The sequence below is a fragment of the Phascolarctos cinereus genome, unplaced genomic scaffold, assembly GCF_003287225.1.
Source record: "Phascolarctos cinereus isolate Bilbo 61053 unplaced genomic scaffold, phaCin_HiC Scaffold_3;HRSCAF=262, whole genome shotgun sequence".
NCBI lineage: Eukaryota > Metazoa > Chordata > Mammalia > Diprotodontia > Phascolarctidae > Phascolarctos > Phascolarctos cinereus.
The window spans coordinates 187,424,333-187,443,610 of record NW_027555736.1 but is presented as its reverse complement, the minus strand read 5'-3'; the positions used below and the strand labels follow the sequence as shown (position 1 = coordinate 187,443,610).

The window sequence follows — 19,278 nt, the reverse complement described above, 5'->3', positions numbered from 1 at the left end:
GAAAAAGACAGTTGGAAGTCCAAGCATTTGAGATGTTAAGTGTGTATACTGAGGCTTCTAACTATGAGAGCATCACCTTCCTTTAGCTTGGTCAGTAAATTTCTGGCGATCAGATCTCCCAGATCAGACTGAAATCACACCTGATGCCAACTCTGCAGCCTCACTTTAGTGGAGGATGGCACATACCCAGAAGACACCCTGCACTGCAGATGGAGCAAGCACCTAGTTCTCAATCTCATTCTCCAGAAGCACAAGACTTCTAGGACAGTGGTATCAAATTCAAATAGAAACATGAACCACTACACCATACACAAGGATCCTTGAGGACCATGTACTGACTTAGAATACCACATATGTTAATATAGTTATTTTTTATTAATTTATTTATGCTGTTAACTATTTCCCAATTACATTTTAGTCTGGTTCAGGCCTCAGTTGGAAGTGTTGTAGGCCATGTGTCTGACACCTCTTGTTTTAGTCTATTTGGAACCTTGAGGCTTTCAGGGACTCAGACACAGGGACCTGCATATGAGGTCCCTTCTTCTGGGAGTACCTTATTCCCTGTCAGCTTCAAGTATGGCTACAAAACTGGCACTGATCTTGTGTTTAGAGCACTTCTCCTATTTGGGTCTCTGTATTTTTGTGAGGTGTCCTTTTCAGCTATGATGATCACTAAAACCAAGTATCAAAATAAAATGAATTTAGATTCTAAGACCTTTAAATCACTACATAAGAAAGTGTTAAAACCAAAATTTCAAAAATAATGAAGCATATTCAATCACTTTGCTAAAAATTATTTTACTGTGAGCAAAGGTTTTTGTACCATTAAAATAAACTTTTTAAATATTTTTTATTTCATCTTTATCTTGCCCTTTAATTTTCATTTTTTATGCTATTAGTAACATATTACATATGTACATGTATGCTATACATAGTACAGTACATAGTACTATAGTATATAACATGTATATAACTTACAAATACACATATTGAGGACATGGAATCAGAAAGTTTTTATTGATGGTGTACTTATACAAAAAAGTTTGGAGACTACCGCAGTAAAGTTTTGTGATACATTTGTACAATCTAATTTTGAACTAGAACCTTTGCACTTAGTTTCTTCACTTTATATCTTAATACTTATCTTATTTGAATAAAAATGTATTCCTTTCAAAATATTTGAATTTATATTTTTATTAACTGAGATTATTTTCTTCTAGTTGTATAAAATTAGTAAGGACATCCTCAGAACTTATAAGAGAATATTTTCTTATTGTCACCAGCTATAACTTGGAAGTATAAATCTAGATATCATATTGTTCTCCCAGTATACTAAAGAAAAGATATCACAATGTGGGGCACAACCAACAGCAAAAAGAAAACGACTTAGAAACTAAAAAGGGTTATGCTGAGGTCAAAAACAGCTGTTGTCAAGGGGAAACAGAGCAGGAAACCAGTTTCTTCCTCTTAGTGGAATGTCAAAGGTTTTATTAAATTAGACTACCTATAAAAACTCTTTGGAAAGAAAAGAAAAATGTCTATAAACCAAGATGATAAGCTTACTTGCAAATTCCAAAAATTTAGCCATTAGAATAGAGGTATTACATTTAATTCAACAAGGAATTACAAAAGAAAAGGGAGAAGGGGGAATTGGAAAGGAGATTAAGGGAGGAATCGGTCCTAAGCAAAATAAACTCAGGATAAACAGAAATATTTATAGCTCTTTTTGAGCTGGCAAAGAACTGGAATCAAAAAGGGTACCCATCAAATGGGGAATGAATAAGCAAGTTATGATGAATAAATGTGTTGAATACTATTGTGCTGTAAAAAATAATGAAGGGAATAGGTTCAGAGGAACCTGGGAAAACCTGTATAAGCTGATGGAGAGAGAAGTGAACAGAACTAGGAAAAGAAATGCATGCAATGACAACATTGTAAAAACAAACAACTTTAAAAGACACAATTCTGATCAGCACAATAATCAACTACCATTCCGGAGGACTAATGATGAAATGTACTACCCACATCCTGATACAGAGATGAAAGACTGAGAGTACAAAATGACACATACATGTATATGTGTGTCTATATACACATATGTGTATATACACATATAGAGAGAATGGCTACATATGTGCATACACACAGTTTTTCTTTTGAACATGGTGAACATAGAAATGTGCTTTATGTGTTTGTAACAAGGCTTTTGTTTTTCTTTTCTTCTCAATGGGCTGAAGGGGGAAAGAGAAAAAGGTTTTTACTGACTGAAAAAATTTTAATTAATTTTTTTTTAAAACGAGGTATTAACCTTAGTTAAATCATGGACTCCTTTGGCAACGTGGTGAAGCCTATAAACCTCTTCTCAGAAAAATGTCTTTATATGAATAAAATAAAATGTACAGGATTACAAAGCAAATCAATTATACTGAAAAAGTTTTTGTTTGTAACCCAAAGTTTTAAAAACACACGTTAAAAAAATTGCTTATGAAATAAAAAAAAAGAAAAAAGTTTTTGAGGTTTTTTCCCCCCATTCAAGTTCACAAACCCACTGAAATCTACCTATGGAGCCCTTGCCCCTGCTCTAGAAAGATGTTTTGCTTATGTTCTTTCGAACACCAGTCAGGTAACTTGAGCAAATTCTTAGGAATAAGTCCCTCCAAAATCTGTTTGCTGTTTTTATGCTGCTTCTATTCAGTAACCTAGTAAGTAACTTTTAACTTAGTTTAATACAACCCTTTAAATCAAATTTGAAATATCCCCCTTAGATTTAATTTGGAAACATTATCACAGATGCATTATGACTATGTAAGCACAGTACGTGAACTAATGATGTCCCTGCATAGCCATTACCCCATAGCTTAAAATGGATTTGGTTATCAATGATCTGTTTATTAATGAATATTTAAATGTTTTTTATATTATTAGCTTGGCATAGTGGATAGAGAGACTGCGTTACAGACAAGAAGCCCGGGGTTCAAATCCCACTTTTGACACATACTGGTTGCATAACCCTAGGCAAGTCCAAACCTCTCAGTGTTCTGGGCAACATTCTAAGGCTAGAAGTTGCAGAAAAGGTACCGAGGTGCATTGGTTGAAGGTATTTCCTCACCTGAGAGTCCCTTATGAAAATGAAATCACAGGTCCAATCCTTTAATCTACCCTTAGGATTCTGAAAGATTATTGTTCTAGAGACAACTGATTAAGAATAGAGAAAAAATGAGTGTAGCTGAACACCTAACCTGAGTTTTATTCACTCGCTGAATACAGGATGTATCAATCATGTCAATTCTACAAAAGGGCTAGGAAATGGAAATGACAATCTGGCCAGGGGCAGGAATTTGATAAGAGGTTCAACATGGCAAGGCTGCTTTGAAACAGGAAAAGAAAGCAGTCTTCCTGACCTCTGGAAGGAACTGATGTAATATAGATAGATGGGCAGAAGGAAAGATGGTGGTAGCAGAATCTGGAATGGGTTTTAGTGGAAAATATTATTTCTTAATATTTTCCAGTTTACTAAAAAAGGAGGTTTTTGATATACTTACATACTTGTAGAAGTGCAGTTTTATCTTACTAGAATCAGGACTGTTCTAGAAAATACAAAATATATTATGGTCACTAAAAATATAGGGATAGTTAATATTTGTTGAATTGAAAGTCTAAGTAAGTACCTATTCTGTGCAGTACCATTTAGTAGATTTAAGGATTGGTGATTTTGTCAATATGAGTACTCTCTTCAAAAGATATATATCCTCAACCTCACCACAACTAGATAGTCTTGGGGAGTTGTTATGACTGAAAGATTCATCATCTCGTAACCAATCTGGTGATGATACTTGCTTGTCAAGTTAACCAGACCGATTATGAGATGACACTTACACAGTCCATCACTGGGAGAGGGTAGGCCTTTTTAGCCTTAAAAAATGTTTTCTTAACATGTTATCAATAAGAGCAAACTGTTTACATCCCTTCCAGGGAAGATGACACTTGTAACTCTTGAAAACTGTATTGTTACTACACCATTTAAAAAAGGTATACATAGACAGAGAGGGTGGGTATAAATTGACTTTCATGTAATGATAAAAAAAAATCTAATTAGGTGAGTTAAATGGATCTAAGTAAGTGGATTATGTGGCTCTAATTAAGGGATTGTACTGGGAGAAAAGGAAAGGAGAATGCAGAAAAGAGTAAATTACAGGAAAAGCCACAAAAGCCTATTATAGTAGAGGGAAAGAAGGGAGGGAGATGAGCACTGTTTGAATTTTACTCTCATCTGGATTTGGCTCAAGGTGGGAATAACATAATCAGTTAGGTATAGAAATCTAATTTGCCCTATAGGCAGTAAGGAAAAGGAGAAAGAAAAGAGAGCGTAGATAGAAGGGAGGGAAAAAGTAGTAAGGGTAAAGGAGAAGAAAAGGGAGGGTGGACTGAGGGACACAGTGGTCAAAAGCAAAACACTAGTGAAGAGGGAAAGGGAGAAAGGAGAAAGAAAAGCATAAACTGGGGGGAAACGGGATGAAGAGAAAGACAGTAATCATAACACAGATCAAACCATACTATTTGCTTTTTTTCCTTCTGTTTTGTTTCTTCTTTCTTGTGGTTCCTCCTATTGCTTCTAATTCTTTAATGTATATGTAGAACCTATGTCATATGGCAAGCCATCTTGAGGTGGGAGGCAGGGAGGAAGGGGGAGAAAATTTAAAACTCAAAAGCTTATGGGGGCAGCTAGGTGGCACAGTGGATAGAGAACCTGAAGTCAGGAAGACCTGAGTTCAAATCCGTCCTCAGACCAAACACCACTTGACACTTACTAGCTGTGTGACCCTGGGCAAGTCACTTAACCCCAATTGCTGGGGGGGGGGGAGCTTATGGAAGTGATTGTTGAAAACTAAAAATAAATTAGCTAATTAAAAAAAAAGAAATCCATACAGCCACCAAAAAGGTGGGAAAAATGTTTTATTACCTAAGCATTTTGAGTTAAAAGCCCATTCACAAAATGCCTCAGCCATATCTACTTTAGCACTACTCTTTCTGATGTTTACCTCATTGTTCTTTCCGATGTGACCTCTAGAACTCTCAACAGACTGTAAAACTTAACAGACTGTAAAAACCCCATCAAAATCATATGTGAAGGAAAGCCCCTGGACAGAAGGAATCTGCAATCGCAAGTGATCTTGATCTCCCTATGCTAAGATTTCACTTCACGTCTTTTTTTTTTTTGCTGATGTTGTCTTCAATCAAAAAAAAAACAAAATACAAAAACTGGAGACAAATGGCATATACAGATTACGTGTTCTGATTTTTTGGTTGGAAAATATGGTCACAAGATGTAAAGACAAAACTAACAAAACCAAGAGTGAAATTCTAGAGAACAGTTGTCTCTCTTTTTTTCAAATTACATCTTCTTTTAACATAGTCAATATTCAAATGTTGTACAGTGGAAAGACCACTGGATCTGGAGTCACAGTACTTGATTTTGAATCCCCATTTTGCCTCCTACTGTCTGAATGACCTTGAATAAATCACTTAAACTCTTTGGGTTCCTTAACTATAAAACTGTATTGGACTGATTGACAAAGGCATCAAATACAGTATTGGCACAGTTTGGCCTAAATGAGATTAAAAAATAACTGGGAAATAATAAAATAAAAATACGATCACACATCAATAACATTAATATGTGGTTGTCTAAATCAATATGTGCCCACCAGTGGCCTATGGTTTAGTGACCCCTGTTTCTTTTTAGAGTTTGACACCAGTGGACTAGATAACCACCTCTCATCTTAGCTCCCTTCCAGCTGTACAGCTGATGCTATGAATGCCACACAAAAGCATGAACAGCAGCTGTAATTCACACAAGTGTTTCACATTGGTTCGTCCTCAAAAACTGCTGGCCCTAGAAAATCAGGAACCAAACTTAGCAACTAACATATAATCACCACACTTCTTCTCTTCTCAGTGGGTGGAGGAGGCACAAGAGAGAGTTTGGAATTGAAAATGAAATTTTTTAAATAAAATAATTTTTTAAAAAATGATCACATAACAATTTTTCAGAGGGGACTGCTGGCATAACTCCAAATAATAAATCTAAGTTCAAGACTGAAGTGTGCTGAGACAAGTAGGTAGGGCTGTGGATAGAGTATTTAGCTGAGACCAAATCTGGCCTCAGATACTTTACTAAATGTGATTCTGAATGAGTCACATAGCCTGTCTGCCTCAGCTTGCTCAAATGTAAAATGGGGATATTAACAGCACCTATATCCCAGCGTTGCCGTGAGGATCAAATGGGATATTTGTAAAGTGCTTAGAACAGTGCCTAGCACATAGCAGATGCTTAAAAATGCTTGTTCCTCTGACCCAGCAATACCACTACTAGGTCTGTATTCCAAAGAGATCATAAAAAGGGGAAGAGGACCTACATGTACAAAAATATTTATAGCAACTCTTTTTGTGGTGGCAAAGAAATGGAAACTGAGGAGATGAACAAGTTGTGGCATACGAATGTAATGGAAGACTATTGTACCATCAGAAAGGATACGCAGGCAGACTTCAGACAAACCTGGAAAGACTTGTATGGTCTGATGCTGAGTGAAGTGAGCAGAACCAGGAGAATGTTGTACACAGTAACAGCCATGTTATGCGATGACTGACTTTGATAGACTAAGCTCTTCTCAGTAATGCAAGGATCTAAGACATCTCCAAAGGCCTCATGATGGAAAATGCTGTCCACAACCAAAGAATGAACTATAGAGTCTGAATGCAGATTGAAGCACACTATTTTCTCTTTCTTTGTTGTTTTCTGTTTTTTTCTTTCTCATGGGTTTTCCCTTTTGTTCTGGTTCTTCTTTCACAACACGACTAATGTGGAAATGTTTAATATGATCATACATGTATAGCCTATATCAAATTGCACGCTGTCTTGAAGAGGGAGGGTGGAGGAAGGAGGAAAAATTCAGAATTCAAAATCTTATAAAAGCTAATATTGAAAACTAAAAATAAATTTTTTAAAAAGTTAAGCTTCTTGAGGAAAAAAATGCTTGTTCCTTTCCCTCTTCCCCCTTATTTTAGGAAATATAATTTATTCATACATAGACAAGTAATAAGTTTTCACATTCCTGAATAGTAAAAGTAATGTGTTGGACAGGCATAGTAACTAATAATATGGGATGTGAACAAAGAATGAGGCCTTTTACTTGAAAGAAAGTAAGAACAGGGAAAATATTCATTGTGTAGTTTTCCCTATGCAGAGGGGCATTTCAGAATACAAGTCCTCTACGTTCTCTTACAGCACGATGTCAAATTTTGAAGTAAAAGGAGCTATGAGCCAAGCATTTGAATACCTACATTATGTACCTATGCTTAAATGATCATTATTTAGTGCTTTCACTGGTTTGTAGCAATGAAATTGAAATTGTGTGACGACAACAATTCTATATTTTTAAATGACAAAAAAATATACTGAGTTCATAATAAGAGAAATATGAAAATGTTAATTTTTAAAAGGTGTTTTAGTGATTATTAGCAACTGGCTACAAGAGAAAGCTGATTCTAAATTAGGCCACAGTGAAAGTATTAATTTTATTTGGGGGGGGGCTAGGCAATGGGGTTAAGTGACTTGCCCAGGGTCACACTGCTAGTAAGTGTTATGTGTTTAAGGCCACATTTGAATTCAAGTCCTCCTGAATCCAGGGCCAGTGCTCTATCCACTGCGCCACCTAACTGCCCCTGAAAGTATTAATTTTAAAAACAAGCTCACCAGCATGTCTAAAAACATTGAACCATTACATACAGCTTTAAATTGTTATATCCAAAATTTGCATTATTAATTTCCTACTGATACATGTGTTACATCTCCTAATGTTATAATGATCATTCTCGGACGTGGAGAAGAGTTGAAAATAAAATATACATTGTAAAAACATCCATAATAATGCCCTTTCCCACAAGAAATGTGAAAACTTAGAAATCAAAAAATTATTTCAAAAATTGTTTTAGTTGATAGTCTACATAGTACTCATTTTACATTCCTTCACAATCAACAGACATTCCATCATCTCTTGAACTTCTTAGCTAATCATATTAAGAGCAGATGCCAATATGCTAATCATCACTGGATAATTATTAGCCCTTAGCATGAAAGACAATGATTATGATGACGATGATGATGATGATGATGATGATGATGATGATGACATTTATTCAGCACTTTCAGGCTTTCAAAGTGCTTTATATGTAAGACCTCATTTGACCCTCAAAACAACCCAGAAGCATAAGCTCAGAAAAGTGAAGTGACTTTTCAAGGGACCCAAAGCTAGAAAGTATATGAGGTGGAATGCAAACTCAGGTCTGACGCCAGGTCAAAAGCTTTAACCACTGTACCAAGTTGCATAGGTTTCCCAGCATTAACCAGGAGATTTTATAATCTGGCAGGCCACTCACCTAGAAGAGACAAAAGGGAAAGGATACACAACCAAGGCAAAGCAGGGTAAGTAAGACACATCCTCAACAATTCTATGACTGCTATGTAACCAAGTGAGACAAAACATGTCATGGGAACTTCCTTCTCACTGATAGAGGCATTATTATATTGCTATATTCAACTGTTACATAACAACTTAACATGTTTTACCTTCCCAACTATATTGCTGAATCCTTGAAGGCAGGGATTGTCACATCTGTATCCTAGTGCGTTAAACAGAGGAAGCACTGAGGGTCACACAGTGGTCTGCTGATTCCCAATAATATTCTTTCCACTATATCATGTTGCCTCTTATAGTTATTTTCACATTCTGGCTAATTGGCTGAGATTTAAGTCATTAACACTGTATTGTAACAAACATATGTGACCCAGTTAGCTTCCCCCCTCTCCCCCTGAAAAAAAAACCCAGTCCCACTAAATTGCACACTTCACCATGGCCAAGTCATCTTGTAAAACACACTGCTAGATTTAAGGGTACTACTGAAAAAATTCAAACCATATGTCCATTCCAAGCAGATCAACAGTATCACTACCTTACAAAAAGGGTATCTTATTTCATTCAGTTCCCTATATGGTCCCAAGTCAAATTCTAATAAATCCTTCATAGTCTATCTCAAATTCTATGATCTCTAGAGTTCTGCCTATAACAACACCAGTCACTATTAATCTCTCCCCTTAGTCTGTTCCATAAATTTAAAATGTTAGCACTTGATAATATTCAATTAAGCATTTAAATACTGGCAGTGTGATTATAAGGTAATGAAACAGACTTCTGGGAAGATGGCAAGATTAATCAGGTCCAATATCCTCTACTGCAACATGTCAAGAAAAACAGGACCCAAAAACTGCTAAATATGAAAAAAGTGGCCAAAAAAACCATCACTCTCTGCTTAGCAGCTGCAGTAGAAAAGGATGGAAGTCATAAGCCTCTAACATCTGGGGAGGAGAAATGGGAGACAGCAGGAGGGAATCCAAAGGGACACTAGCATACTACCTCACAGGAACAGTGACACCAACCTCAGTGGCTCAGCACAGCGGGAAGTAGTGGATTGGCAGTCAAAGGACCTGTGTAGAAATTTTGGGACTTCAGACAAAAAAACCCAGAAACAACAGATAGAGGTTGCAAAGAAGCAAACTTGGGCTTGATGCCAGGAAAAACTTCTCAACTACTGGAGGTAGAAATTTTGGGACTTCAGACAAAAAAACCCAGAAACAACAGATAGAGGTTGCAAAGAAGCAAACTTGGGCTTGATGCCAGGAAAAACTTCCCAACTACTGGAGCTGTCTAGAAGTAGAACTGGCTGCACTGAGAAGTGGTAGTTGCCTTCTCAAAGGAGGTTTTCAAGCAAGAATGGATGACTACCCGTTGATTATGTAATAGTGGGGATCCCCTTCAGTTATGAGTCAGATCAAAATAGATGCTGAAGTGCCATCTGACTCTCCAATTCTGTAATTCTGTGATTCCCTAATGGACAAGTGGTCAACAGAGAGCCCGCAACAGAAACTACTGATAACCATTATGAAAGTGCTCCACGTCACTAATGATAAACGGAATGCCAATCAAAAACCTTTGTTAAACTTAGAATGCGTAGGAAACCTAGGAGGCCATCTAATCTACCTTCTCTCATTTTACAGATAAAGAAACTGATGCCCAGGGATGGTAAGTGACTTCCCAAAAACCACAAAGACAGTAAACATCAAAAGAGGAATTTGAACCTAAGTCTCCTGACTCCAACATCAATGCTTTTAGCACTAAATCTCGATGCCTGTCCATCTGTTTAATTTCACATCCAGTAAACTGGCAAAGATACTAAAAAGTGGATATGTTGTAGATGTGACAAGTGCTAGGACATATATATCTGTGGAGAATAATAACTACTTCTGTGTTCCAGAAGTTAACAGTCTAGTTGGAAGGGTGGGGTATGGAGGTGGGAAAGCATTAAATTTATTTAGGTAGTCTAATGTGGCTGGAGCATGGGATGGATGAAAACCAAAGGTAGATTAGGGTGTGTTCATCAAGGGCCTTAATACTGAGACTAAGAAGTTTCAATTTTATTCCAAATACAACACAGAGTTCTTAAGATTCTTTGAACAGGAACATGATGCTTTCCCTCCCCTGTGTGCCTAATTACTGCATTGGTTCTCTAGTCCATTTTCCTCTATTCAAATCCTACCTTCCCATCAATACTCAGTTCAAACAACACCTATACATGAGGTGGTGTGAAAGACTGGAAAGAGCAAACCTGAGTTCAAACCTCATACTCCCCATATAATATCAGTGTCAGATGTATATTTATCTTGTATGTATCTATGTACACACAGATTGTTTCTCCATTAGAATGTAAGCTTCTTGAGGGCAGGGGCTGTTTTTGCTTTTTCTTTCTATCTTCCATTTGCCCAGTACCTGACACAAGCAATCTGTAAATTTTTGTTAATTGACTGTTGTCAGTCTGTGACCCTAAAAAGTAACTTAATATCATACGTATCAGTTCGTTTTAAATTTTATCCTGAGATAATGATTTTCTTCTCTGTCTCTCTTCTTCACTGACTGCTCTTAAGGTATCAAGTCAGTAAGTTAACAAATATTTATGAAGCACCTACTATGTGCCAGGCACTGTGATAAATAGTGGGAATACAAAAAAAAAGAGACAGTCCTTGCTCTCAAAGAGCTCACAGTCTAATGGGGGAGAAAACATGAAAGTAACCACGTACAAGATATATGCAGGATATATGAGGGTTAGTAACAAAAGGAAGGCACATGTGTTAACAGGGATAAGGAACAGATTCTTGTTGAAGGTGGCGTTTTAGCTGAGATATGAAGGAAAGCCAAGAGGCAGAAATGAGGCAGACAACTCTAGAAATAAGGGAGACAGCCAGTGAAAATGCCAGTATTCATAAGACGGAATTTCTTGTTCAAGGAGGCCAGTGTCACTGGATCACAGATTACATGGGAGGGTATAAGATAACAAGACTGGAAAGGCAGGAAAGAGCCAAGCTGTGAAGGGCTTTAAAAGCTAAAAAGAGAGTTTTATACTTGATCCTGGAGGTAACAGGAAGTCACTGGAGTTTACTGAGAGAGGGATGACATGATCAGACCTACCTGTGCTGTAGGAAAATCACTTTAACAACTGAAGTAAGAATGTACGGGGGGGGGGGGGAGGAATTTACATGATAACTTTGTTGTATATTTAAAAGGAATAGCAAGTTGTACAAGGTAGATCTGCAGTTTCATATGCAATCCTATTTTTTTATTATACTATGTTATAGAAATGCTTGTTTTATTCCTTAAATTAAAAATAAAATAAATTTTTAAAAAAAAGAATGGGCTTGATTGGGAGAGATGGGGCTGTAAGACCAACCATCAGGTTACTGCAATAGTTTAAGCATGAGGTAATGAGGCCCTGTACCAGGGTTGTGGCAGTGTCAGAGGAGAAGAGAGCATGTTACCAAGGTGAAATGAGCAATAGTGAGGACTCAAGGTTGATACCTCGGTTGTAAGCCTGGGTGACTAAGAGAATGGTAGTGCCCTCCATAGTAATAGGAAAGATAGGAAAATGGAGGGCTTGGAGTTGAGAGACAGAGCAGGAGAAAATCATGAGTTCAGTTCTGGGCATATTGAATTTAAGACGACTACAGAATAGCCAGTTTGCGATGACCAAGAGGCAGCTAAAGATGCAATTCTGGAGGTTGGGAGAAAGACCAGGACTGGAGAAGTGAATCTAAGACTCATCAGCATAGAGATAATTGAACCCATGGGACCTGATGAGATCAGCAAGGTATAGAAGGGAAAGAGAAGAGGGCCCAAAAAAAAGCTTTGGGGGCATCCATGGTTATCAAGTAGGACCTTGATGAAGATCTAGCAAAGGAGACTGAGAAGGAACCATCTGACAGACAGAAGAGCCACAACAGAGTACTGTCACAGAAACCTAGAAAGAATAGCAAGTGTGCCCCATGCTCCAATACTTTGTCCTTAGTCTCTTTTTTCCTATTCTTTCCCCCTTAGCAATGTTATTCTCTCACACAGGAAAGATTCCCAAGCTTATAATTCCAGGCTTGACCTCTTTCCTGAGCTGCAGATCTGCAATTCCAACTTCCCAAAGACATCTTTACCTGGATCTCCCTCCAGTACTTTAAACTAAACACACTCAGACCTGAGCTTATCTTTCCCCTAAAGATTCTTCTTGTTCTAACAGCCATACAACAATCCCTCTGACCATCTATATCCAGTAATTTGGGGTTATCTTTGACCCTTCTCTCTCCCATCTCTCATATTCAATGAGGTACCAAGTCATAGAATCATAGATTTTGAACTGGAAGAGATCTCAGAGGCCATCAAGTCCAAACTTCTCATATTAAAGTTGAGGAAACTGAAGCCAGGAAGGGTAATTAATGTGCTTAAGGCCATACTGGAGGTAGAAGTGCAAGAATTTGAACCCTGCTCCTCTGATTCCAAATCCAGAGGTCTTTCCATTATACCATGGCTACCTGTTCCTCAAAGGAGGCAAGGTTAAGAAGGGAGAAAAGCAGAGATAACCTGAAAGCTTCAACTGTGAGTCTCATGAGAGACTGTATATGTCATCCAAGGACCAGCTGGGCTAAGTTTAGAGAAGCTTATTGTCAGACTGTCCACAAGGTAACGAATACTTCAACCACAAACACTCTGAAAGTCTTTCTAATATGACAAAAAGAAGGTACAACAGAGGGAAGACACAAACTATTTCAATATTCAATAATGTGCTATAAAATTTATCTTAAGAACATTATCTTTAAGAACATTAAAAATTGTAATGGCCTTGGATTAGAAAGTATTGTTTGGGGAAGAATATTTTTCATTTTGAGGCTTATTAGGTGGCAAATACTTTCCTCCATGTAAAACGCTTTTCCAATCCAACACAACAAAAAATTCTCAAAACAAAGGCTATATATAGAACTTTCAGTAGGACAAATTATATTAAAAAAAATCAATCCAAGTTAAATTATCTAGTTCAACTCTAAAAAGACTAGAAATTTCTGTCCTAATCTTTCAGTAGTGGCAGTGCAACTTGAACTGAATCTACAGAGAGTAAGAAAGTAAAAGGCTGAAAGTGAATGGAAAAGATGATAAACTTTTTCCCTCAGCCACACAGTACCTTTTCTCCTCCCCAAACCCCACACAAAATAAAAAAACAAAAACCACTGCACAAAGAACAAATAAGGAACGGTGGTCAGTAACTACTAAAGGCATGTTTCCCCATACAAGAATCTACTTCCATTTTTCAAAATCAGCTGATTTAACTATTCCAAACTCAACACATGAGGCCAGCCCCTTCTACTCAACTCTTCCCAAAACTTACGGCTGAAGCAGAATATGATTCAATAGCCTTACATATAAAAATATTTTGCACTTAGAAAAACTGGTACTGACTTCAGATCTGTTAACTGCCAGTAATATAAGAAACATATGATCACTTACAGCTCAGATCTGTTAACTGCTAGTAATATAAGGAACATATATGATCACTTATAGCTAGTATTTTATCTTTTACAATGCATTTTCCTCACAATAAATCTGGGAAGTAGATGAGAATAGTAATATTTGCAGTATTTTACAGATAAGGAAACTGAGTTTCAAAAAAGACTTGACCAAGATCACATAACTAGAAAATATTTTCAACAGTAAAAAGTTTCATAAGTTTAACCAAAAAAAATTTTTAAACCTTATTTCTGAAAATATTTATTTATTCATTTACCAAAAACACAGAAACAAAAAAATCAGTTACAGATAATTTTGCTGAACAGAAAGCGAGATTTTTAAGCAACGATAAAGCAAGCACTCCCTTTTTTTCTTTTTCTTTTTTTTTTTTTTGCTTTTTGGTGAGGCAGTCGGGGTTAGGTGACTTGCCCAGGATCACACAGCTAGTAAGTGTCAAGTATCTGAAGCTGGATTTGAACTCAGGTCCTCTTGACTCCAAGGCTAGAACTCTATACACTTGCACCACCCTTTTTTCTTTCTAAAGCTTGTTAGATATTTGCACATTTGCTCTACCCTTTAAGTAAAGGATTTTACCACTTTTATGGTTGTCTAAGGAGAAAACTTAAGTTTTACTCAGTATGTATCTTAGTCTTTGATGCATTTAACAAAATACTACCTCCAAGAAGATCTTTGAAAGATGGCATCCTCAAGAAGAAACTATCCAATGAAAAAATAAAATGGGGCCAGCTAGGTGGCACAGTGGATAGAGCTCTGGCCTTGGAGTCAGGAGGACCTGATCCTGCCTCAGACACTTGACACTTACTAGCTGTGTGACCCTGGGCAAGTCACTTAGCCTCACCCCCCCAAAAAAAAAGAAAAAGAAAGAAAAGGAAAAAAAGAAAAAAGAAAATGAAGCCAAATCCTAAATTATTGGCATAGTTAGGCTAGGAATTAGAGAGCTGCTAAATCACTTAACTTTACGCAGCTAGGTGGCCCAGTGGATAGAGCACCGGCCCTGAAGTCAGGAAGACCTGAGTTCAAATGTGGCCTCAGACCAAACACTTGACACTAGCTGTGTGACCCTGGGCAAGTCACTTAACCCCAACTGCCTAAAATAAATAAATAAATGAATGAATTACTTAACTTTAGACAAAGTACTTTGAGGAAGTACTTTCTGTCAATCAATTGAACAAGTATTTATTAAACACCTTTTACATGCCAGGCACTAGAGACATAAAGACAAAACCGAAATAGTTCCTCCAGCCAAGGAGCTGACATTCTATCGGAAGGAAAGAATATGTACACATTAAATAAATATGAAATATAAATAAATATGAAATTTACAAAGTAAATATAAAATAAATTTTTATTTTAAAGGGAGGAGGGATTGAAAGTGGATATCAGGAAGGACCTCATTCAGGATGTGGCACCTGAGCTGAGACTTGAGGGAAGGGCTAAAAGCTCCAAGAGACAGAGGTTAAGTAGGTGAACAACTTAGGCATGGAAGACAACTTGTGCCAAGGAGACAGAATGTCAGGTATGAGGAACACTGTATGAGGCTACTTTGGCTCTAATGTAGAACCCCTGAGGGGAAATCATCAACTCCAACCTTTGAGAAGCCTAGGGACACAGAGGTGGAAATGTTCAGCAGTTAGTTGGAGATGAGGGACTAATGCTCAAGGGAAAGATTATATAGATTTGGAAGTCATGTGATTGAAATTGAGTATGTGGGAACTGATAAGATCACAAAGGGAAGGAATGTAGAGAAAGAAAAAAAGGAGGTCCAGTAGCAAGTCCTGGAGTATACCCACACACAGTAGGCAGACTATGTATGTTGATTCATCAGAGCTGACTGAGAAAGAGTGGCCAGACTTCTAGGAAAAGAGACAAGAAAGAACAGTGTCAGGAAGCTTCTAGTCATAAAGTCCCAGGAATGAGAGTACTCAGGGAAAAAGAGGTGGTCAAAATTGCCAAATGCTACAGAAAGGTGAAGAAGAGTAAAACTAAGAAAAGTAAGTAGATTTAACATTATAGATCCCTCAATTTGCCTTCTCCTCCTTCCATGCATTTACCTAGGTCATTTTTCATTTCTAGTATACATACCTTCCCCATCTCTACCTTTCAGAGTTTTCTTCCTTAAAGGTTCAGTTCAGGTGCTATCCATACTACCTTCCTTGTTCTTCTGGCTTACAAATAGTTTTCTATTCCTCCTCCAGTAATGCTAGAGTACTTTACCTGCATCTTTCTTTGCCCTCAATAATTCCCTACCTTGAACTATATTTATCTGTATTTATGCCATATCCCATTCCCCTCAGAATGTAGACTCCCTGAGGGGAGGAACAGTGTCATTTTTATCTCTGTATTTCTGTGCTTTGCACAAAGCAGGTGCTTAATAACTGTTGTTGAAGTGTTAATATTTTTTAAAATTAACTTTTTTGGAAACTGTATTATACAAGTCACAGCCTTCTTAAACAAAGCACATGGAAAATAATTTAATTTAATCTTTACAACTCAGGATCATAGTTATAAACAATTATTGTATTCTACAATAATAAATAGTGATGTTCTCAGTACCATAGGGCTATCTTGCATGTTCCAGTATAGTTTTCCTTCCAATGCTTGCCCCTAGGCATGAAGTCCACCTTTCCCCCTCTAATTTGCTACGAGCTGAGAAACCAAAATAGCAGCATATTGAAACTGTGCCAAACAGAATAGCTGCTTTTGTGGTTGTTGTTCTTGGTCATTCAGTCTAAAAGAAGACATGACTGGTAAAGGAAGTAAATCTGAGGAGACGGATTTTGTCACATCATTTCGGTTGCCCGGGCCTTTTTTTTTCCTTCCTGGTATTCATCTATGTTTTAATAGCAGAGGTGTTACTGTTCTTAATGTAACTCTGAAATAAAACAAACAAAAACACTAATATGCTGTAATAGTGGTTATCTACAAAAAGAGGAAAGTCCCACAAATGTTTATGTAAAGCTGCATACCAGGGTCAGGGAGGCAGAACTGGTAAAATATTATCAGGAAAGTAAAATAACAAAAGCCACTTTGAATCCAAAAGTACACTTACAGCAATGACAATCATATGAACCAGCAAGTAAGTACATGCTACAAACTGCTTAAAGAGAACTACCAGGGCTGATAAATACATATGCTACAGGATGGTAATTTATATGCCCAGTTTAATTATGTTCCCATGGTTGGAAAAGAGGCAGCTACATTTGTTCTAATATTTGCTGATTTTATATAAATAAGGATTATAAGGCATATGTAATCACATATGCTTTGATAATACGTAATGATGAAGTGTTTAATTTCATAAGCAATGTATACCCTAGGCAAAAATTTGGCCTAGGTAGTGGCAGGGCTAGAGACAATTTAAAAGAATACATTAGGCCATAAAACATAATTGCAATACTGAGACTCCCCAGAGAACTATGGATAATGATATCCAGATTTAAAATTTATTAGGCATTTTCTAGTATGGACCAGAATGATACATCATATTTTTACTCCTGGTTTGACAGTAACTGCATTACACTGTATGGGCCTCACCATGAGAGGTTAAAGACCTGTTTTCAGGAAGATGAAGACTACACAGAATGGTGTCTCTGTTAATACTTGCAAAACCTTGTTTCTAAGAAACTCAAAGTGCATTCATCACATGGCTCACCACTGCTCAGTCACCATCTTCCCTTCTTCAACTTCCCCTCCCCAAGCCATTAATTACATCTTGATGAGATGACAAGCAGAGGGAAAATGACTACTTCTCTTTGGACCAACCTGTGTTTTCTTCCAACTTTCTCTATGAACCACTTTTCCTTTTCCAACTTGTCTATTTTAAGTTACAGTAACCAATGGCCTTGGCGGGAAGGGTAGAGGAGCGAGAAGAGGGAAGGGAAGCTTTAAACATGCCCCCAAAACTTCATTCTGTTGGGAGAGGTTTTCCACCACCTCTCCCATCCCTGAATGTGGGAAGCTATCTCCCAATCTTCTCTCTTTTTTTGCTATATAGAGTTTGAATGGAGCATTCTTGGGCTACATCAAACTCTCTTAATCCGGACAAGTGTGGTTCAAGCCCAGGGCTCCTAACATAGGTATACACTAGTGCCCATGAGTGGGTCCTCACACTATGTGTGCGCACACATACACACACCTAGATACACACTGAAGGTGGGTGTACACTACTGCACATAAGTGTATCCTTACACTACTATGTGTGTACACACATATCCCATATTCATACCCATACCACCCCACGCACACCCCTTTCCTGCTTTCCTTCCCCTCTTGAGGGGATCGCACCGCTCACACCCTCCTCCCAGGCCAGGGGCAGACGAGGATGGACGACCCTCCCCACCTCCCCCACTTCCCTGCCCCCCATTCCTTCTCCCCCTCCCCCTCCCCCTCCCCCTCCGCGCCAGCGCCTCTCCCCCTTCATTTTTCTTCACTCCTTAATCGCCTCTCCACCACCTTTTTCCAAGTCACGCGCAGCTTCTCCTCGCCCAGAACCTTCTCCGGCAGCTGCCCTGGCCCGGGCCCCGGGGCCCTCACAACTCACCGGGAGACTTCGCCGCCAGTCCCCTAACAATCCTCCTCAACCCGGACTTGGCCAAATATAAGAACCAGGGTTGGGTCCCTCTGACGCATGCGTACTGAAAATCCTTCACATTTCCCCCCGACCCTACCCCCAGCAGGCGCCTGCGCACTTCTCCAAATACGGCTCCTCCTCCCAGGACACGCCCCTGGAGCTACAGCCAATTAGCGTACAGGAGGGGAAGGTTTAAACCTAGCCACGCAGAAAAAGAACTAGTTCCCGAGCTGGTTGACCAGTTGGTTATGGGTTGTTGTGGGAGCTGTGTGATGCTACGTTAAAGTTGTTTTTCTAATGTTACTGTAGTTCTGTTTCTTTTTTTCCCCTGTGTTTTGTGAAACCAGATGTAGGTGCAAACTGAGATCTAAAAACAACACAAATTCAGGTTTGGTAACAATTCAACAAGCATTTATTTGGTCTGTCAGACTTTGTACTGAGGTTACAAAGATAAAACAAAACAAAACAAAAAAAAAATTCAGTCCCTGCCCTTAAGGAAACTGCGTTGCAGTTTGTACACAGAATTGTAAAATGAGGTGGCCTTGAATTAGATAACCTCTAGGGACCCTTCTAGCTGTAAATCAATGCTCCTATGAGCCTAAGTTAATACAATATGAATTATACTATATGTTGTAATAATATATATGTGATACAACATAATATATAACAAGTGATGTAATTAATAACATAATAGAATATGCAAAGTAATTTCCACAATTTTCCACTCTGCCCTGGAGTACTTATCACTTTACACTTGGG

At 38.0% G+C, this 19,278-nt stretch overlaps 1 protein-coding gene across 3 annotated transcripts in view; it reads right to left on the bottom strand.

The window, feature by feature from the left end:
- Positions 1–18,608, bottom strand: part of SNAP23 (synaptosome associated protein 23) — a 55,408-nt gene extending 36,800 nt beyond the window's left edge. Inside the window, exons 1-2 of one of the 3 annotated variants that reach the window (XM_021009295.2) lie at positions 18,490–18,608; positions 3,543–3,587 (exon numbers count right to left, since the gene is read on the bottom strand). The gene's annotated coding sequence lies outside the window, so the exon portion shown is untranslated. Of the gene's footprint in view, positions 1–3,542; positions 3,588–18,401 lie in introns of all 3 variants that reach the window. The other 2 variants (XM_021009294.2, XM_021009297.2) reach the window with 2 other exon arrangements.
- Between the last annotated feature and the right edge of the window lie 670 nt (positions 18,609–19,278).